Source organism: Protopterus annectens, chromosome 2.part1 (assembly GCF_019279795.1).
Source record: "Protopterus annectens isolate FY-2018-M chromosome 2.part1, PAN1.0, whole genome shotgun sequence".
NCBI lineage: Eukaryota > Metazoa > Chordata > Ceratodontiformes > Protopteridae > Protopterus > Protopterus annectens.
The window spans coordinates 1,358,688,934-1,358,711,901 of record NC_056729.1 but is presented as its reverse complement, the minus strand read 5'-3'; the positions used below and the strand labels follow the sequence as shown (position 1 = coordinate 1,358,711,901).

The window sequence follows — 22,968 nt, the reverse complement described above, 5'->3', positions numbered from 1 at the left end:
TTAGGCTATAGTCTAATTTGGAGAAATTTTTCAGTTGTTTTGCTCCTGTCGGGGTGTCAGGTCTGATCTTTACTCCATATGAGAATGATTTATGATCTGATCTTACCAGGGAGCACAATACACAGGACATAGTGCAGTGACCCCCCCCCCCATGTTGGTGAGCATTAGTTCTAGAACATTTGAGCCTCTTGTGGGGGGTCAAACCAACCTTTCCAGGTTATTTAAATTAACAAAATCCAGGAACCTCAGAGTGATTGTGTTTGTGCTCATGTAAGTTGCCCAATCAAAGGAAGGATAGTTGAAATCTCCCTAGACCAAGGTCTTTGGCTGTATACTGAGCAGGTCTAGCGAGTCAGGGTAGGTGGTGTGCTTCTCCTCTTTCATGGTGGGGACCTGTAACTAGTGATTATGTGGTAGGGTATTTTGCCTATAGTAATTTGGACCTGGAGTAGCTCAAGAGAGTCATAATGTTTTACCAGTCTCGAGGTGTATTTGGATTTAATGAAGATGAATACAATTCCCCTTGTGTTCTTTCACACTCTTTTTGAGGTCTGAACATGTGAAAGGCATTGTAGCCTTGTACAGCCGGGGTGCTATCAGCACCTTCCAAAGTGAGGAGTGCTTCCAGGGAGTGCGGTTTACTGTTTAGGCTCCTAGCATTAAGCAGCATGACCTTGAGTTTGTCTGCAGTGGATTTCTTTATGTCAGAATTTTTTTGTTTTAACATTGCCTAAAAAAGGCACTATGGGGGAGGCAAGTGTCTTTGCATCAAGGCCTGTGATATTTTTATTTACCTTGCACTAATGCAAGTCATTAACCCTCACCTCTCAAGTGGTATGTTTCCAGACTTGAAGAAACTAAACATCATCTACAGTCCTAAGCATGGTACCAGCTCTAGCCTAGATTACTATCAGTCAATCTCTGCTTGCAAAGATCTTGGAGAAGACTGCAGTCTCTCCACTATAAAATCACATTTGAAGCAGCATACCTCAACTTTGTTGCAGCATCTTTGTCTGGGCAGCTTTTCTGTCATTTTTTTTAAATCATAGTAAATTTCAGCACAGTCACTTGGATTGTATGAGCGGTAGGTGCACTCCCAGTGTTTTTCACTTCTTTCCACTGAAGTGTGACCTTGTTGTTGATATGTATAAGCTGGAAGAGAGTGCAGGACCAAGCCGCCCTATGGAAGATGTCCCTGCATGGATCTATTTCACATGACTGAAAACTCAAAATACTGAATTTCATTTGACTGAGACCACAATACCTAATTTTCAAAATACTGAAAACCCATTTGACTGAGTTTCATTATACTGAAAGCTTATAATGTTAAATTTCAAAATACTGAATTTTAGGCCATAGACATGCACACTTACAACACCAGCAATAAACTCTTTCCAAAACTTAAAAACTACTTACTTACCCTCTTAACAGAAATCGGAAGATATAAAACCAAACTAGGTGGGGGGCTATGCCCACCACACCCCCCACACCCCCCCCCAACTATATATACTAACTCCAGAATCGTACTACAGTTGGGAAAAAGGCAAATACCATTTACTTACCATACAGTACTGTACACACTACCACTACTGCTGGGTGCATATGAAACATCCGCCATATTCCTTTAGATACTTCCCATAAAAATGTAAAGAGACATAACTACATTTATAAATACAACACTACTTTCTACGCTACTATCAGTATTCTGATAGTCGGCACTTTAAGTTACAGTAATTTTTTTTATCACAGGAAGTCATAGGTGAAGGGAAACACATCTTGTCTATGGCTTAAAATTCAGTATTTTGAAATTCAGCATTGTAAGCTTTCAGTATAATGAGATTTAGTCAAATCAGTTTTCAGTATTTTCAAAATTAGGTATTGTGGTCTCAGTCAAATGAAATTCAGTATTTTGAATTTTCAATCATGTGAAGTAGACCCCTCTACATATATATATTTTTTATGTGGATGTTTTCATGGTTTTTGAGTTATACTTTTTGATCTTCAAAAATCAGTGAAGCATGATTGTTTGTCTCAAATGAACACAGGCTAACCTTTTGAAGCATATTGCCGTCTATCTAGCCATAAACACATATTCAAGAAGAGACAATGTGCCTCTGCAGCAACGTTTTTCATACTGATGTATTCTTCCATACAGTGAATACAGGGAACTTCACTGGAGCCATATTCACTGACTTCTCCAAAAGCTTTGATCATGTAGACTGTTCTCTTCTGATTTAATAACTCTTGTTTTTAGCCTCAGTCCCCTATATTAATTTGGTTCTCTGATTGTCTGCATAGCAGACTGTTTAAGATTGTCCTACCCAGAACACAGACCCCTCTATCTACCCTTTATTATCTAGTGTACCACAAGGATCATCCTTGTACCATTGCTATTTAAAATCTTTATCAGCTCCATAGTCATGTCCCTTAAGATAAGGAAAATAATTCTGTTTGCAGATGATGTTGTTATCTGGAAATCTAGCAGCTCGTGTGACACAGTTATAGATCACGCAGTTCTACTTTGCCTTCAGTGCATTGAGTCTGCAAAAGCAAAAGGCTCAAACATAATTTTAACAAACCACTGCAAGAGCTCCTAAGCATATCAACTCATGCAATGACAACTGGAACCTAATTGGCCACTGAGGGCTGTCCTCTGAAACTAGTGTAAGCCTTAAAATATCTTGGAATATCTTTTTGTCTATCTCTTATTTATTTATTTATTTGTTTGTTTATTTATTTATTTATTTATTTATTGACATGTGTCTACTGGGAAGGCCCACTGGGCCAGGCTAGCCCATTTTCAGTGGCGGTCCGGGAAGAAAATTGCCTTAAAGAATACAAAACATAAGAAAATTAGGGCATATTTTACATAAGAAGTATCTTAAAAACAGAAAAAAATATTTTACATAAGACATATCTTACACACTGAGCAGAGTGGAGGAGGGGCATTGACTACAACTCTGATCTGAGATATATATAACAATAAGTATCCAGTTTTTTTGGCTTATTTATACTGGTTATTGCTTCTAGCAATTTATATAGAGCACTTTTTATTGCCTGCTGCACACTTTTTAGTGTATTTTATTGCTATTAACTAATTTGTAAGGGTAACTGATTTGTTTGCAGTTAAAAGCATTCTGTACAGTCTCCTTGCTCCTTTATCTGTTTAAAAACTTTCATTTTGTGGTTCACTGCTGTGATAAATATTTCTGTAGTGTTTACTGTCTAAAAGAGTGTAGGCTAATAGCTTTAGTATTGTTCCCCACCCTCCCTGTTGGTGTCTTGTATACTTGGTGGCTTTGCAGTTGCCCACCCCTACTGTAAATATGATATGGGATACTCTTCCCAGTCTAGTGTCATTAGCTCATTCTACCTAATACAGAGAGAACATCTGAGAAGGCCAACCCACTTAGCTTCTTTCCTTCTGTTCCTCCTTTCTCCCTTTCTTTAAAAAAAAAATTGCCTAAATCTCCTTGTGTTCTGACTGTGCTTCTCAAACATTTTGGAAATATAGAGTATATTTTAGTGCATTTATTAAAAATGTATTTGCCTTAATATTGCTACAACTAAAGTGCTCTAGGTTGCACTGCATCTGAATTGTTTAATCGTGTTTTAGCTGCTTTTCTGTATATATAGACTTCTCTGTATATGTAGACAAGCTACTTATTCTACTGTATTACTGCATCTTAAAACATTTTTCAGTTGTCTACTTGCCTTGCTCCATTTAAAAAGTTTTACATTGCTAATTTTGTAGAGTTTTAATTGCATTTACTGTTTAGGACTACACACTCAAGTGTTTTAGCCTTTTCTTTGTTTATTTACTGTATTATTGCATTGTTTAGCCTGTTTTAACAAAAAAAAATTACTATCTTGTTTGCACATTTCCCAACTTTACAAGCTAGTATAGCACAGATTCCAGGCTTTGCTGGTCTCAGGACTTTATTTTCTGTGTTCAGAGCTATTCAGACCTTGCTGTGGTAGAGGAGGGAAGTCCTACTGCTTACCAGTGGGAGTGGTGAGCATTGTACTGCCTATCTAACACTAGAGGAGTGGTTTCCAGCTCTGAAATTGGAATTTTATTAGCCTTTTTGGGCTGATTTCTATCCCTTTCAACTTTCTGGCTTAAAAATGCGTGTGTTTGTGCATTTTTTGCATCATGCAGCACTGCGGGGCTATGGTTAAACTATTCCAGGTGCCAGAAAGTCTGCTCTTCAAAATTTCCCTTAGAACTAGCTGGTTTCTCAGTAGTAGCACTAAAATCTGAACCCCTGTGACTGGCACTTGCTCTAGAACCTGATGAAAAGCACTAGGAAGCCTTAAACTGATACAAGCACTCAACTCTCCTTGTCAATAAGGAGAAATTAATCGTAGGCACTAAACAGCCTATAATTGCAAAGTACCTGGCAAAGGTAAGGGAAAACAGCTCTTGTACTTTACAAAAAAGCACCTAAACAGGCATGTCCAAGGGTCAGCTTCCAGAGATTTCTCCTGTCCACCTGGTGAATCTGGGCATACTGGGACAATGCAGCAAATGCCTCATGTACACAGACAGCCCTCTCCAACCTGTGAGAGATGCACTTACATAGCCAAACTGGAAGCAAAGCTCTCTCCAGCCAAGATTGTGCTAGACAATCAAGAGGGGAAGGTTAACACCTGCACTACACCTCAAGCAACACATAGCCCTTCAAAACCCACACCATCAACACCCACACATAGCAACACTAAACCCACATATGCAGAGGCCCTTAACATTAACCTGCCCAAGCAACAAGGACCTCCAAAGCTGAAACGTAAAAAAAAACACCAGTCATAACCAATGTGACAAATAGCTCACAACACCAGTGTGCCACCCAACAACAGCCCCTAAGGCAAGACAATGTACCCAACACTTTAGTCATAGGTGACTCTATAGTCAGGTACACTGATGTCCCACTCACCAGGCTGAACAAGGAGAAAATTACAGTCAGCTGCCTGTCGGGTGCCAGGATTCACCACATAACACATGCACTCAAGTCACTCCACAACAAGTACAAATACAACTGTCATTGTCCATGATGGAGTGAATGACTTGAGACGTACCACCCTGGACTACACGAAAAGAGACATGGAAGATCTCTCAGATCATGTGGCCCAGGCAAGCAGGCAGGTATGTCCCTAGCCCTGAGTGGCATCCTGCCTTCACCCAGAATGATACCACAGTATAAGGACAAAATGATTGACTTCAACAATTGGCTAAGCTTCTGGTGTCATTCAAAGGGGATCCAGTATCTGTCTGCCTGGGAAGACATGATCGACAAACCACGATGCTTTGCCAGAGATGGTCTGCACCTGTCACTCCTGGGATTCAGGTGAATGGTTAAAGCTCTTGCCACCCCTATAGTGCCTTTTTGAGGTAAGGTTCAAAGGACAACACCACCACCATAACAGATACAAGCATGCAAAATCTGAAGGTAATGCTACTCAATGCTATAAGTCTAAACCTCAAAATGCACTCTCTAGAGGTACTCCTAAAAATGGAGAACATCGATATCTGTGCAGTAACTGAGACCTGGTTCAAGGCTCCAGAGAGTACCCCTGCAATATCAGGCTACAACTTCTACCACACTTTTTGGCCACCAAACCAATACTGAAACACTAAAGGTGGAGGAGTGTCCATATTCACCAAGGATATTCACACCTCCAGGCTAGTTGCTCAACACAACATATCTGAAATTCTCCAGGTGCAACTAACACTAGGTAAGACTACAGTACAAACTGCAGCTTGCTACAGATCCCCACCATGCCCCAAGATTCTCACTACACCTTTCTAAACATGATGGAAAATATTAATATACAACCAAACACCCTAATACTGGGTGATTTCAACTACCCTGACATTAATGGGAAAACTACGCAGATACAAACACCTTTTCCCAATGGTTCTTGGAATTCATAAATTCCAATGCCCTGGATCAACTAATCCATTGTTCCACCAGGGGCTCCAATATCCTAGACCTGGTCATTACCAACATGGGCGATACATACTCCACACCAGTGGTCATCCCCTCATTGGTCATGTCTGACCATAAGCAAATCACCCTTGACATTGACATCCCACCCCCACCCCTCAGTAAGGAAACCTCCGTAAAAACATCTCTAAAGCCAACTTCATGCTACACAAGTCAGAAATGACAAACTTCATGACACCCATGCAGACGGGATCTGAAAGTTCGACTGCTGAATCCTACACTAAGGCACTGTACGAGCAAATCTACTTGTGCATGAATCGTGCCATCCCAAACAGAACCAAGATGGTCTCCTCCAAAAAAAGGAAGCCAATCTGGTGGTCCCCTGCCATAAACAAACTATACAACAGAAGGAAGAAACTGTTGCAGAAAAGAGGAAAATCCCAGGATGCAAAAAACTCCCTTACCAGCCTCAGTAAGAAGCTGAGATCCCTCATAAAATTCTCCAAAGCTAGTTACGAAAATAAAATTGCCAAAGATTCCAAAGACAACCACTTGGCATTCTATAGTTATGTCAACAATCTAAATGGCAATGCTCAGATCTGCTCTGAGCTGCAATAGAATGGCATTAAATATACTGATCCCAAGGATATTACCAATATCCTGGCAGATCGATTTAGTGCCAACTTCACCCCCTAAAGGGCCCATCTCAATACCAAAAGATTGCCAAATTCCAGTAATCATGCCACACAGGTAGAAACCACACCCTGCAAAGCTAAGAATACAGCATCCATGGGACCAGATGACATCCCAGGCTGTGTACTACATGAACTACCAAATGAACTGGCACCTCACCTAAGTATCATGTTTAATCATAGCCTCACCTCACACTCCATGCCCACTGAGTGGTGCACAGCTGCAGTTATCCCACTCCACAAGGGGGATCCACCTTGGATCCCAGGAACTACCGTTCCATTAGTCTGACAAGCCTGATCTGCAAGGGCATGGAATGCATTATCATGGAACTTATAAACAAAGATATTTGCAACCTTCAAACACTGGACCCCACCCAGTTTGGGTTCGTGAAGGGCCAATCTTGTCTCCTGAACCTGACTGACTTCTTCGAATCAGTCTCCAGAGCTGTGGACAAGGGTAAGACGGTCCACAAAGCCTATCTGGACCTTGCCAAGGCTTTCAACACTATCCTCCACTCTGGAATCACAGATAAACTTACTAAGCTGGGCATAAATCCCTATGTCACTCGATGGGTTGCCAACTGGCTTACTGACAGAACTCAGACTGCAAAAGTAGCCGACAACAAATCCAGCTCCAGACAAGTGACAAGAGGAGAACCTCAGGGTTCCGTCCTGGGATCGCTCTTGTTTGGCATCTACTTCTCTGAAGTACAGGCCAACACTAAGGGACTCTGACTAACAAAGTTTGCAGATGACTACAAACTGGGAGCCATTATTGAATCCCCAAATGATGTGGATATTCTACAAAAGGGTCTTACAGAAACAGATGCTTGGTGCCAGAGCCATGGGCTCAAGCTTAATGCCAAGAAATGTATAGTTATCCCTTTTGGGAAAAAACATGTACCCATGAATTACCACATAGGTGGCAATACACTAAACACCAAAAGTGGGATGAGAGTCTTAGGGACACAGGTGGACAGTGATCTCACCTTCGATAACCACATTGCCACAACAGTCAGGAAATCCTTCTATGTGACACACCTCATCACTAAGGGCTTTTCATCCAGAAAAAAGGAAGTCATTGTCCCACTGTACTCATCCCTCATTAGACCCATTATAGAGTACAATGCTCCATTTGGTATGTACCTCAGAAGACGTCTGCAACAGCTGGAAAGGCTGCAGAAATACCTCACTAAAAGAATCATAAGCCTAAAGCAGATGCCCTATGCTGACCATCTAAAAAAACTCCAGCTATACTCTGTGGCATATCGTCTACTCAGAGGCGATCTCTGCTTAACATACAAGCCCATGTCAAACCCTGAGCTGTTGGACATGCTCCACTTAAAGAAATCCCAATCCCTCAGAGCCACACACTCCAGGGATCTAAACCTTGTCATCACAATGAACAAAACATGCTGGAGGGATAGGTTCCTGACCCAGAGACTCCCCATACTCTGGAACAGACTGCCCATACATGTCAAGCAGAGTGCCTCCTTGGCCCACTTCAAAAGGAACATTGACAATTGGATGGGAGATAGAAAATTCCCCCCGGGGATCATGTCAGTCACCCTGATAGACAGGGGTCCAGGGAAGTAAATATTATGGGAAGAAATATCCAGAGAATTGTTATGGATAGGCTTGTACAGGTCCTAGGGCCGATAGCCTAGTACCAACCTTTGAGCCTATAAAAGTAGTGAATAAAATTACAGAAGATACATAAGCTTATTGGAAAAACAAAAAAGAAAATTTCATACTATAAAGTATGAGTCAATAAAGAAATATAGTACATCATACAAAGCATAAAACAGTTGTGTTTGGCAGTAGAGAATAACAAGCTGTTATACTCAGAAGTAAAAGAGTATGTCAATTGAATCTTTATTTGATCAAGAAGTGGGAACATGAAAGGACAGGTTAGTGAGAAGGCATAAGGGTAAGGGTTTATGATGACAAAGAAGGGAATAAGACATGGGGAAGTCATATAAGGAAGTGTGTGAGGTTTAATAAAAGTTAGTGGACAGTCACAGAATACAGGAGAAGGAAGTTTGGTAAAGTAGAAGGAAAGTGAAGACTAGCGAAAGAAGGGTGGGGGAGGAGGAAGGAGTTAAGAGATGAGAAGACAGGGTGTCAGATGAAGCATTTATTTGGGAGTTTAAAAGTAAGAAAGGAATTTGTGAGTAAATGAGCTGGAAAGATTGAGTTTAGGTAATGGCTGAGGAGGGAATTGAGCAATTACAAATCCACATGGAAGAGAAGTGACTGTGCAGTGCACTTTTGAAGTAAATCTAGGCTGAAGGTGTACAGATGCTGGAAGATTATTCCAAAATTTTGAAACTGTCCAGGAGTATAAGAATTGACCTGCAGGTAGTTTGAGTTTATGTACTTGGAGAAAGTATTGGTGTTCAGAGGGTAGAGGACAAGCTGGAATGTATAGGGTAAAGAGGGAGCCGAGTGCTTGACAGTCCTGAAGTTTATGTATACATTTATGAGAGGTTGTGAGCTGGAGGAGGAGAAGGTAATGGGAGTCCAAGTCATTGTAGTTGTTTTAGGGCAATACAATGATGAGTGGAGTGGTGACTATTTGTAGCAAATTTAGTAATCATATTGTAGCATGTTTCTAATTTTGTCATTAAGAAAGTCTACAGATTAGTTAATAAGGGAGCACCATAAGTCAGTGAAGGTAGAAGGCATGATAGAGCTAATGCTTGTTTAGAAAGGAGGGAGAGGAATTTGTTATGTCTATATAGTAGCCCCAATTGTTTGTGGGTTTTGTTATTTTGAATGTGATGGGTGAAATTAAGATTTTCATCTTTAATTACCCCTGATAGCTTAGAATGGGTAACTAACTCAATTTTAGTAGAGTTAAGGGAAATAATTTTGAAGTCAGCTATATTAAAGGGTACATTTCTCTTAGGAGTGAAGATCATAAATTTGTTTTTTTTAGGATTTAAAGAGAGGTGATTATTGTGAAGCCAGATTTTTACTGTAGTAAATGCAGCTTGGGTGATTTGCTTTAGAGTGTTTTAGTTGTGGGCAGAGCAAACTATTGTGGATTCACCTGCATACTGGGAGGCCTGCTGAATAGCTAGGTGGAGATTATTAATAAAAATGTTAAACAAAAGAGGGCTTAAAACTGAAACCTGGGGAGCACCACTGGGGTTATAAATGTAAGGGGAAATTAAGTTCTGCCATTTAACAGCATGCTGTCTATTAGAGAGGTAACTTTTGAACCAGCTGAGTGAGAGATGGTATTAAATGTTTTTGATAAGTCCAAGAAAAGGGCTGATACAACATTATCAGAGTCTTGTGCTTTGTTCACAATTTCTAAGAATGAGATTAATGCAGTGGATGTGCTATGTCCAGGATGGAAACCATGCTGAGTAGGGGAGAAAAGATTATATTTTAGAAGGTAGTCCAAAAGTTGATTTGGAACACACTTTTCTAGATTTTTGAGATAGGAGAGAGTAAGGCTATGGGTCAGAAGTTGGAGATGTTGGCTGAGGGACCACCTTTATGAAGTGGTAATATTATAGCTTTTTTCCAGAGGCCAGGGACGTATGATTCCTGTGTGGATCTATTAATCAGAATACTAACGGGGTAGGCAACTGAGTCTGCTGCAAGTCTGAGGAATTTGGCAGAGATATTGTCAGTGGAGTTGGAGCAGGGCTTAAGTTTTAGAATGAGTTTTTTGATCTGGAAGGTAGGTATAGGACAGAGCGTAAAAAGTGGTGGAGGAGTCAGATGTATGCCATTTGGAAGGAGAGTGTCAGTGGATAGAGAGGGGTGGAGAGTAGAGGATGGTGAAGAAGAAGTGTTGGTGTTGGGGAGAGGATGGGAAAAGGTTGAGGTAATACTGGCAATAGTGTCAATAAAGTGAGAATTAAAGATACTTGCAATTTGTTCTGGTGGTTTATCGAGCTGTGTGCAGGGGTTGGATTTAGTGCCAGGGTTAAGTAAATTGTTGATAGAAGATCAGAAAGCTTTAGGATTATTTTTTATACTAATCTTCTGGTTCCAGAAGTAGTGCTGCTTGTCTTTAGAGATAAGTTTCTTAGCTTGGTTACGGAGCTGTCTATAAAGAAATAGATCGGATATATTTTTAGATTTCAGCCAAGCTTCCCATGCTTTGTCCCTGTCAGTCATAATTTATTTGGTAGCTTTAGTTAGCCAGGGGACATTACTAGTTTTGGTTCTTCTAGTTATTGAAGGGGCTAGACTATCTAATTTTTTTGAAAGGAAGTATTAAAGTACAACAAAGGGTCATCCAGGGGGAGAGTCTTAAGGATATTCCAGTTAATGATTTTCAGGATTATGTTGAAGGTGATGGGGTCAAATTTAGAAAGGTTTTGGACTAATTTAATATTATGTTTTTTTTGGGATGCCTGAACATGCTCAGATAGCAGGGAGGCAGGGAGATGGTCACTAATAGAGTTGGACATAGTACCAGATGTTAGAAATTTAGAAGGATCTGAGACTCAAATCCGGTCTAGGATGGATCCCTCATTAATTTTGTTGTTGTACCTTGTAGCAGTAGTAATAAGTTGGGTGAAGTGAAATAGGTTTATGCTAGTGAAAGACTGATTGGAAGAGCTAGAGGACTAATCAATATTCATGTCCCCAAGGATAATTGTTTCATTTTTTTATAGTGAAGGAAAGCCAAGATAAAATGCTTTCAAGAGCTGGAATATTATTTCCAGGAGGGATATATAGGAGTATGATACATAGTCTTTTTGAGTGATTAATTTCAAGAAAAGAGATCAATATATCACAATTTTGGAACTGAGGAATATGGTCTTTGTATGGAGTAATACTGAGGGAGTTGGGATAGATGAGGGCCATACCACCTCCTTTTTTCTTTTGTTGAAATCCTCTAAGAATGCTAAAATTTGGTGGAAGAAGCTCTGAATCTTGAATGGAGGGTTTTAACCATGTTTCCATGGCTGCTAGGATTTCAGTTTAATTTTGGAAAAATCAGACATGCAGCTCTGAAGTTTTATTACAGATGCTTTGGAAATTGAGAGTAGTTATGTGAAGTGATTTAAGGCATTTGGAGAAGTTAGAGTTTGTGAGGTTGTAAGAGTTAGAGGGTCCTGGATTGGAGTGTATGTCACCTGAGCAGGTAAGAATGGAAAAGATATGAGAAGAATGATGAATGAGGTTAGGCGGTTTAGAGATAATGTAGTGAAGGGAATGGAAGAGGGAATTATGTGAGTGAAGTAAGGTGTAGTTTGAAGAGAATAGGTGTATTTTCGCATACAGAATAGGACATGGGTGGTAAAGGCTAGGCCTAATGTCTGAGTAAGCATTAAGTGGAGTGCATGGAAAGCAGTGGGAAGAGTATGATTTAGGAGGCAGAGCAAGAGGGTTTAGTTCTGTGGCCTTGACTAGAATTATAAAGAGTAAGGAAAAAGGAATAAGGGATAAAGCTTGATATCTAATGGGAGACATTTCTGATATGAGGAAGTGGGGAAAGGAAGTAATAAAGTGAGATCAAAGTAAGAGATTTGGAGAGACAAAAGGAGGGAGACTGGTTGAGTGTGGAGGGAGAGTGGATTAGAGACAGTAGAAAGGAGATTGGTACAGTGTAGAGAGGGGAGAGATAAGAAGAGTATAGAGTGGTTGAGAGTGGAGAGGGAGAGATTAGAGACAATAGGAAAGTGATAGGTTGAGTGTGGAGAGGGGAGTGGTTAGAAGAGTATAAATGTAGTGGAAGCAGGGGTGGGTGGGAATGGGGGTAGGGTAGAGGAAATGGAAAGAACTGAAGCGTAGGGAAGGGTGAAAGGAGCAGACAGGTCCTTTCCCTGTTCAGCCTCGAAGAAAAAAGAAAAACAATCAGCAAAGTAAGTAAAAGAAATGAAATTATGGAGATGAAAGCAGTGTAGAGAAGAAGGCTAATGGTGGAGAAATTGTAGGTAAAGAATGCCAGTTAAGGTGTTAGGGTGGGTAAAGAAGTGGGAGGAGAAGAAATTAAGTTGGTTTTCAGGGTACACAAGAAATACCGAAAAGTAGGTAGTGATAGTACCAGCAAAGGGAAAGATGGGGAGAGAGGAAAAAAGTGCTAGAGGAGGGAGAGAAATAGTGAAGAGTAGATAATGATAGTACCAGTAAAGGGAAAGATTGAGAGAGAGGGAAAGAGTGCTAGAGGAGGGAGAGAGAAAGAATTAGGAGAGGGCCAAAAAGTAAGAGAAATGAGGGTAGATAGGACAGTATAGTATACGTACGTTAGGAAGACAGTGTGGAGTGATACTCTGTGTGGAGATAAGGATAACAGCTAGTGGAGAAAGGTGTAGGTGATGTACAAGGACAGTGAGATAGATATGTTTCAATTTAGTAAACTTTAAATTCACAGGCACATACATTAATTGTTCAGGGAAGCAGGGTCAAGAAGAAGAGTCAAGCTTCCAGAAGATGTGAACAGTAAAAGTGGCACAGAGATCTTACTGCTTGTAAGGAGCTTATCTGGGAGCCAAGAGCCACAGTGCACTGGGAGGGGTGAGAGGGTACCTAACATCAATTGTACAGCGAAACAGGGTCCAGAAGAAGATTCAAGCATCCAGAAGATGTGAGCAGTAAAAGTGGCACAGCAGTCTTATTGCCTGTAAGGAGCTTATCTGGGAGCCAAGAGCATTAGTTCACTGAGGGTGGGGAGTTGAGAGTGTGCTTAACAGTCTAAAGATACAAATGCCACTCATACATCACCTTGAGTAAGGGGGATATTGGCCTGTAGCAGAGAAGGTAGAAAAGGACTTACTTTTTTCAGTCAAGCCCACAATGTGGGAAATACAATTACTTCAATGTTTTATGTATGCAATGATATTAACAACCATCTAACCAAACAGGGCAGGCTTGTATTTGACAAAAGTGTATTGCTACATACCCTTGAGTACTCCCTACTCATCTTTGGCTCCAGTACTGGTGTAAACATAATTAAACTCCAAACATTATAAAATTACATGTGATGCTTTATCACTGGAGCAAAAAGGAAGCTTCACCATTGTCTTGCACTTAGGCAAGCTGGATGGCTCACAATGAATCAAAGATATACTTTTTTGGTGGGCATGCCATTGTATTGTATTGGCTCATTCACATGGACCATTGCAAGGCCTTCTGAGAACCAATCTTCATCTTCCATTGATCTTGTGCTTCACATCACACTCTTTATATCTTCTTTTATATCATCTGAACCCTATTTAAAACTGTATTCCTAATACTCTCCAACAGCTTCTTACATTTTCTCCTTCATCAAACAAATTAAATTACATATACAGAAGCAAATTGAATGTGCATGCTCTGGATTTATTACATAAAATTCTCAGCTGCTAATAATAAACTGCAAGATCTGCATACCACACAGTACATATTGTTTTAGGCAGTAAAAGGTACGATGATGTTTATAGCTGTGTCATCTTTTGTCCATTATTGCTCCTTTTACCTCATTCCAAAATACTGCATTTTGTATTTGTAGTTGTATTTAGCGCCTCTATTCTTATTTAATTTATTTATTTTTTTATTTATGTATTTATTTTTGTGTAAGAATCAGCTGTACCTGACCTGATTAAAACCAGTTCTAGCCAAAAAAAAAAAACAAGTCACCCCGGTGGACTGCTAGTATAAACAGGCTATACAACAGGAGAAAGAAACTAGTGTCCAAGAACAAGACAGTGTGACGATGTTAGGTAGTGTCAGCTATGCCAGAAAAAGTAGGGCAGTGGATGTGTAACATATGCTACCACATATAGCTGGGGTTTTGTGGAGAATTATATGTCATTTGTGTATCAAACTGATTTGTATAGGTGCTTATGTTGAAAATAGGTTCCCTATTAGAAGACCGAAGACGCATTCTTTCAAATGCGTCTTGGTCGAAATGAAAAGCCTGAAATGGCAAAATATCAAAGCGGCTTTTGAGTAAATTCTTTCCCTGGGAAAGAATTTGCTTGGCCGCTTCATTACTTTGCCATTTTTGGCACTGTAATGAGGTCTGGGAGTTGGCATATTTAAGTAGGGGGTATTGGGGGTACAGCACCCCACATCAGGGGTTGTGGGGGGCTAAGCCCCCCACTTAATGTAATGTGTAAAGTGTGTTTTTTTTTTTGTTGTTGTTTTTTTTTTGTCAGAACAACGATTATTTTCCCCTAGGAAAAAAATCGCTGTTCTGACGGTTTGAAGTTCTAAGCTTTCACTTACATAGGGTCGATTAATCACCATTCGCTTTTTTAAGCATTTGGTGATCTAATATAGACGCTTGAAAATGTATTTGTAAAGTTGCTTGTGTTAGAAAATGTACCAACAGTGGGTCTGGCTGGACAGAAAAGAAATGCACCTGTATGTCAGACTGTATGGTAACTGTTGAAATGAATATATTGTAACAGACGATACTGGAAGAGAACAGGTTAATCTCAGTCCAGCTAACTTTGAAAAATAGTCTGAAATTAATTGCCTGGTTTAGGCCATAAAGATTGTATCTTACAGTTCTGATTGCAGCCAGAGAAAAATGTCTGTGAAATCCGGGACTAGGAATACTACTGTATTGTCCTTAGGGGTGAACTAATTGCTACCCTGGAAGGGTGGACATTTTTGAAATGGTTTTATAGCTTACAAATGCTAAAATACATCTTAGCAAAGCTCTGTGCGTGTATTATGACACATATGTGCTAGATTCTGGTTCAGTTTCTAGTAAAGGGGGGTAGTGTGGGAACCAGAATCAGATGACCAGATGTATGTGATGTCATTCTGTAATCCAGCACTGAAATTATGTTTTAATACTAGATAAGACAGAAGTCTCAGCACAGTCTGTTTTTGAAACCTAACATAGAAGGAACACTCACCCACTTCATCTTGCCTTGCTCTAGTAAGTGAACTAAGGATAGTAATTATTTAGATCAGTCAGGAAAATATAGTGAAATTAGTTAAGTATTGTTTCTGTTGTTCTGTTATTGTATCTGTCTGAATCTTTCCGTCAGAATTATTTTTAATAGTTCCTGCATCTGAAACTCTGGTGTTTATTGGTAATTATATATTTAGTATTTTCGTGTTCTTTTATTATTTATTAGTAAATATATTTAAATGTTTCATTGTTGCTGGTCTTTTAGAGAATATTTTAACCTTTTAGAGTGCTTATATTTATTTGGTGACACTGTGGCCACTCCTGAAAGCCTTGCTGCATTGGTCAAACTCTACCATTTCTATTAGTATTAATAGTACTCAGTATAATTAGCCTTGAGTAGCTAGCTTTGGAGTTTTATCGTGGCAGTACCTACCTTATAGTCTGTGTGTGTGTGTGTGTGTGTGTGTGTGTGTGTGTGTGTGTGTGTGTGTGTGTGTGTGTGTGTGAAGATCAAATCTCAAAGAGTGTGTGTGTCAGCTATTTGGACACACACCACTGGTTTCACAGAGAAAGTGGTGGAGGATTTGGCTTAGAAAACGTAGCTGAAGACTCAGCTCTACAGCTGTGTCAGTGGGGCCTGGGGAGAGAGAGGGAAACCCAGCCCCAGGACTGATTGTGTTCTCTGTCTGCTCTTAAGGTAAATTGTGCTTGGTGCAGAGAGCTGCATCTGGAAGTACTGTGTGTATTTATTTTTGTTCAAAGTGAATGTCCCTCACCAGTGTCAGTGGTGAGGATTGAGGATCCTTGATTACTGACCCAGAGCAGGGATGTCACAGAGAGAACTGGCTCAGCAGAAGAACAAATCCCTCTGTAGCATAAACAAACAAATCAGAAATCTTGTCAAGTCCTCCAAAGCTAATTGCAATGTAAAAATAGCCCCCCTATCTAAGGATAATCTAAATGCATTCTGTAAGTACATTCAAATTCTAAAATGGAATACCTAACTATGTGCTGAACTGGTTGTGGATGGCGCCAAGCTGCTAGCTGACAGATTTGGAGCAAACTTCACCCCCTGTCCCAACCAGTCATTCCCCAAAATATACCTGCCACCATTCCTCATTCTATAATCCAAAGAGAGCAGGTCATCTCAGTGCTCTTCAAGGCCAAAAACACAGCATCAATGGGATTGCCTTTTATACAACTTAAAACATGATCTAGCAGAACCACTTGGATCCCTGTTTAACCAAAGCCTGCAAACTGGCTATGTTCCGGCAGAATGGAGGACAGCAACAGTAATCCCTCTGCACAAAGGGGGGCAGTCAACCGACACTGGGAATTATAGGCCCATAAGCTTCACTAGCCTTATCTGCAAGGCCATGGAAAACATCATTATGGACCTTATTAACAATGACATAGGTAATCTCCAAACTCTGGACCCAACCCAGTTCAGATTCGTTAAAGGCAGATCATGCATGTTAACTATGGCTGACTTCTTTGAGAAAGTCACCAAGGCCCTGGATGAGGGAAAGACATTACATGCCACCTATCTTGACCTAGCCAACTCATTTGATACAGTCCTCCTCTCAGGTATTAAATAGAAACTCTCCCAATTGGGAATTAACCCCTACATTACCAGATGGGAAGCTAAATGGCTCAACAACAGGATTCATACTGTAAAAGTGGGTGTCTTCACCACTAACAACACAGAGTTCTGTGCTGGGCCCCTTACTGTTCAGAATTTATTTCTCAGACGTCCAGGAAAAAACTATTAAAAACACAAAAAATGGATGGTGAAGGAATGAACCAAAAGGAAACCAGTTTATTTAGTGCTTTCATCCATTTAAAACACAGGACCTTTTCAGAATAAAATACCACAATCCTCTATAAACTTATATACATACAAAACAGCCTTAATGAGCACCCAATTAAAACACATCATTAATTATTAAACCAACAGTCCATCTCCCTACTCACATACACACATATACACAATTAGCAAACATAGTATAAAAACTCTACTTATACAGATACATATTAAAAACATAATTAATACAAATAATAAGTTCAAATATACATAGCAGCCTTCAATTTTAATGCACTAGATATAGAAATATATTCATTTATACTGGGAAAGCAGTTGCCTCTAGTTTTTAATTAAAACTAAACTATATAGTTAATTCTGTGTTTAAAGATTCTTGGGTACTGTATGGAAGATATCTTGATGATATGATATTCTTTGGGAAGGACAGTGAGTAGAGGTTAAATTAATTTTATGACTATCTACATTCCACTAAAGATTTTCTTAAGTTTACTATGGATATACAAGGTAATTCAGTTAATTTTCTAGACCTTACTATTTGAATTAATAGGTCAAATAATTGTTTTGAATCTACAATTTATCGTAAACCAACCTAGTCAAATACTTTTCTCCATTTTGATAGCATGCATCCTAGCCACCAGAAGAAAGCCTTAGTGAAAGGATAATGTGTGAGGTTGGCTAGGATGATTACTGGAGAAGAGGAATGTAATAAAGAGCATGATAAATTGCTTAATATGTTTAAAGTGAGAGGATACCCTGAGAATTATTTTATTAAACATCTTTAATGAGGTGAGGGTAAAAAGAGAAGTAGGACATTTTGTCACTCTTTTAGGTACAGGTGGTGGTACCCCATTAGTTTCAAGGAATGTACAAGATCAATATATGCCATTTAATAGGTCTATGGTTGCTACATTTAATGCCAATTTTTATGAGCTTAGGGCAATAGTGGAATCTAATTGGAAAGTTTTGGGGATGGATCCAGAATATGTGAACCATGTTGGTGAAAAAATGTTGTTGGTTTACAGGAAGGATGTGTGTTTTAAGGCACTACTTGAGAGGCCTTTGAAAGTAGAAGGGCCTGGTAAAAAGGTGAAGTGTGGCCACTGCTCCCAGTGTTCCTATATCCTTGAATGTTCAGAAGTGGTAGTGGAAGGATATGGGACAATTGAACTTCATTGTAGACATTATTGTAGGAGCAAAATGGCGGTATATTTAGCCCAGTGTTTATGTTGTCCCACATTCTATATAGGTAAAAATAAGTTAAGTTTGTGGAAAAGAGTTTACCAACATAATTATGATATTACAAAGAAAGATGAAAGAAATGCTTTATATAAACACCTGGCACAGAATGCTGGACATAGGTTCAGATTCTGTGTTATCAATAGGGCAGACTTGGGCCAGAGAAGAGGTCCAGTGGAGGACTTCCTAGAATTTTTGGAATGTAAATGGCAATTAAAAACTAGAGCCAACTGCTTTCCGGGTATAAATTAATATATTTATATATCTAGTGTATTAAAATTAAAGGCTGCTATGTATATTTAAATGTATTGTTTTTATTAATTATGTTTTTAATATGCATCTGTATAAGTAGAGTTTTTATATTATGTTTGCTAATTGTCTATATGTGTGTATATGTGAGTAGGGAGATGGACTGTTGCTTTAATAATCAACAATGTGTTTTAATTGGGTGCTCATTAAGGCTGTTTTGTATGTATATAGGTTTGTAGAGGGATGTGGTATTTTATTTTGAAGAAGTTCTGTGTATTAAGTGGATGGAACTGCTAAATAAATTGGTTTCCTTTTAGTTCAATGCTTCACCATCTGTTTTTTGTTTTAATAGTTTGTGCTTATTAAGTCCAGGCAAACTTAGACAGCCTGTGGCTGACCAAGTTCACTGACTATTGCAAATTAGGAGCAATCATTGAGTCTCCCAGTGATATTAATATATTGCAAGCAGGGTTAATGAAGACAAATGACTGGTGTCAAAGCCACAGATTAAAGCTAAATGCAAAAGAAAATGCATTATTATTCCCTTTGGGAAAGCTGACATCCCTGGTAATTACATTATAGACAGCACCTCCCTAAAAGCAGACCAAGTGGTACATGATCTAGGTGCTCAGGTTGATAGCAAACTGAACTGTAACTATCATGTATCCACAGTAGTAAAGAAATAATCCTTCTATGTGACACATCTTATAAGTAAAGGCATCACATCTAGATCTAAGGATGTTATGATTCCATTATATTCAGCGCTCATCAGACCAATAATTGAGTGCAATGCTCCCTTTTGTATGTACCTCACCAGACACCTGCAACAATTGGAGAGACCACAGAGATTTCTCACCAAGAAATTACAGGGTACACAAAACAAGTCTTACACAGAAAGACTGAAAGCCCTGTCACTGTATTCTGTCTTCTACAGGTTGCTAAGGGGTGACCTGTGCCTAGCTTACAGGGCAGTCTCTGACCCAGCCCTGATGGAAATGTTACACATTTGTAAATCAAACTGCATGAGGGTCACTCACTCTGGGAATCATAACCTAGCCTCTGACATGAACAGGTCATGCTGGAGAGTTAGATACATCTCCCAGAGACTGCCACTTCTCTGGAACAAGCTTCCAGCTCATGTGAAACAGAGTCCCTTGCTGACCCTCTTCACATGCAACCTAGGTCAATGGATGGGTGACCACAAATTCACTCCTGTGGTGGCACCCATGTCCCTCCTAGACAGAGGAAGTTGGCATTAACTACCATAGACCTTTACCTCTGCGAACTTCACTCACCTAACCATTGACAATTGGGTCAACTCGGGATAAATATGGCTAGGCTTGTAAGGGCTCTAGTTCTGTTAGCCTAGTAACATTCTATGAACCTATGAGCCTACGAACTAGGTCATGAGTTAAAAGGGACCTAAGTAGTCTGGTTCACATATCTGCTAAAAAATAAAATACACAAGTAAGCAAATAAAAAAATAAATAAATGTTAACTGATAGTAAGTCTTGTACAAACACGGATTGCCTATGGAAGTCAGCAATCACTGAACTGAAGTTCTTCAAGTTCTGCTTGGCTGGTAACAATTTCATGCAGGTTGCACTTGATAAGCACTGCAGCAGCCATGCATTGATAGTCATACTCACACTTAAACATGTTAACTGGTGAGAACTACACTTCCCTTAATTTTGATGCAGCTATGCAATTATTTAACAATGCTTTCCTCACCAATCTCAGTTTTGTAGTCCTTCCTTTAAGTGTAAGTGGCAAAATCTAAGTAACTTCCTTGAATTATCTTGGAAGTCAAGGACATAAAATGCTCAATGAGACAAAATACAGGGACAGTATTATCAGAACAAATCCACTAAGGATTTCTAGAAGTTCAGAAGACATAAGAACAAGGTTAAAGCACTGCTATATGAAAGCAAGAAAACCCACTTCAATTTGTAACACTATTTACAGTGAGAAAACAGTTCTGGCAGAGTGTGGTCAATTTACCTAATCCTGGCAAGACTAGGTGTCTAAAGGTAAATGTTATTTTTCTTCTAAAGCTATCATTTACTATTACAGCTATCTCTGTACGATAACCACTCAAGAGGGTAGCACTACAATGTTTATTTCCATTTGCAAACTCTGTAGCCTAATCTGTTTAAGCAGGTCCCTTACTGATTGTTGTTAAATTATGCAAAGAAAACAGAAAATAACTGTATTTGAAACTTTGATTGTGTTATGCTATTTAGCTTGCAAATGTTTAGTTTGTTGTATATATTTGTACTTGATGTCCTTGTAGCATTATATAAATTAGTGAAGTTTTCCTCTCTAGGCTTCAAATGGGCTATGTTCATTTGGACTTTACCACTTAACAAGCATGCACAAATAAATATATAAGTAGTACTGGACTGGCAACTAAATAATTAAACAAGCCTCGGTGAGGCTATATCAAGTCACAGTATAAGCACAGCACTGGCACGTAATATAATAAAAAGTTCACTTTAATTCACTCCGTTTTCACAAAAAATAAAACATATGGTTAAGCGCTTTCATCTAACACCGTAGATTTCTTCAGAACCATCTTTCATTAAATAAATCTCATTTATATATACTTCATCATTAAAACAATTACCAACTCATTAAAATCATGTGATAAAGAACAATTTCATTAGCTCATTAATTCCTTAAAGTGCACAGTGCTGAATTCCCTATATATGCCTATCTATACTTATATCTATTGTTTAAAAACTAAACTGTTAAAATTAATAATAAATACTTTTTAAAAACTTTTTGTTAAAAACTGTCCTAATTTCATGTACTATACCTATTATCAATCTTCTTAACTTACTGTGTTTACTAGGGTAAGAGATATATGTGTATATATTCCTGTCACACTAATATCATCATATATTAACTTGTCCACTCATAAAATAGTTTTAATGGAAATATATTCATTTAACCCCGGGTAGACTGAGGCGTTCAACTTAATTTGCCACCTAGTTTCTTTTTCTAATAATTTATCTTTTGTATTCCCTCCCCTGGGGTTGACTTTAACTTGTTCTAAAATTGCAAACTTGAACTTCCTACACTTTGTGCTTGCCATACAGTGTCTCCATAAGGCATTATTTTCATCCTGCTTCCTTATTCTATAATAGTGCTCATATATTCTGTTTTTTAACAACCTAGATGTCATCCCCACATAATAACATGGGCATGTTGAACACAGAGCTATATATACAACGTTCTTAGTTCTACAATTCCCTTTAATGAACCTAACTTTTGTTTTCTGAACGTTATTCAATGTGACACTATCAGCCTCCATAATATACTGACACTGATTGCAGGATCCACACTTAGTAGTCCTGCCCATTATCTTATGGTTATCACCTATCATAGTTTTAAGCCTGCTTTTCAAGTTTTGTCCATTCCTATAAACAAATGAAGGTCTGGAACCCAATATTTTACTAATATCTTCTTCAGTTTCTATTATGTTCCAGTTTTTTGTTATTATGTCTTTAAATTTACTCACCTCAGGTGCATATTGTATGACACAAGCTCTCTTGTATGTAGTGTTCACTTTAGTCCTTTCTCCTACTCCTTCTATATTACCCAAAATAGGCTTATATTTTTTCCCCACTCTTGTTTGACATATTTTACTGTATCAGATACCATCCTGGCAGGATAACCTCTGTCAAGGAACATGGTGGCTATATGATTCAGTTCAACTATAACGTCCTCAAACCTAGATGTCATCCTAGCCGCCCTAATGCATTGACCTTTAATAATACTTTTCTTCTGATACTGGGGGTGGCAACTATTGTACTCAAGATAATCATTACTAAAAGTATCCTTTCTGTAAAGGTTGGACTTAAATTTGTTATTCTCTATAGTTATTTTAGTGTCCAAATATGCTATACTCTGTCTATTCATGTTGGTAGTAAACCTTAAATATTCATTTCTACTATTGAGGTACAACGTGAATTCATTCAAAAGTTCCTCACTACCTTCCCATATGAAAAACACATCATCCAAAAATCTGAGGTAACATTTTATATATTTATTCCATTCTGTTCCCAAGATGTATTCTTCTTCCCAATTTAGCAAAAACAGGTTTGCAAACATGGGGGCACAAGCCCCATGGCAACTCCTTGCTTTGCCTATAATATTCACCCTGAAACATGATGAAATTGTTTTCAATACTACCTC

At 38.9% G+C, this 22,968-nt stretch overlaps 1 pseudogene; it reads right to left on the bottom strand.

Annotated features, from left to right (window-relative positions):
- The window catches only part of LOC122794973, a 191,714-nt pseudogene extending 169,199 nt beyond the window's left edge, over positions 1–22,515 (bottom strand).
- Between the last annotated feature and the right edge of the window lie 453 nt (positions 22,516–22,968).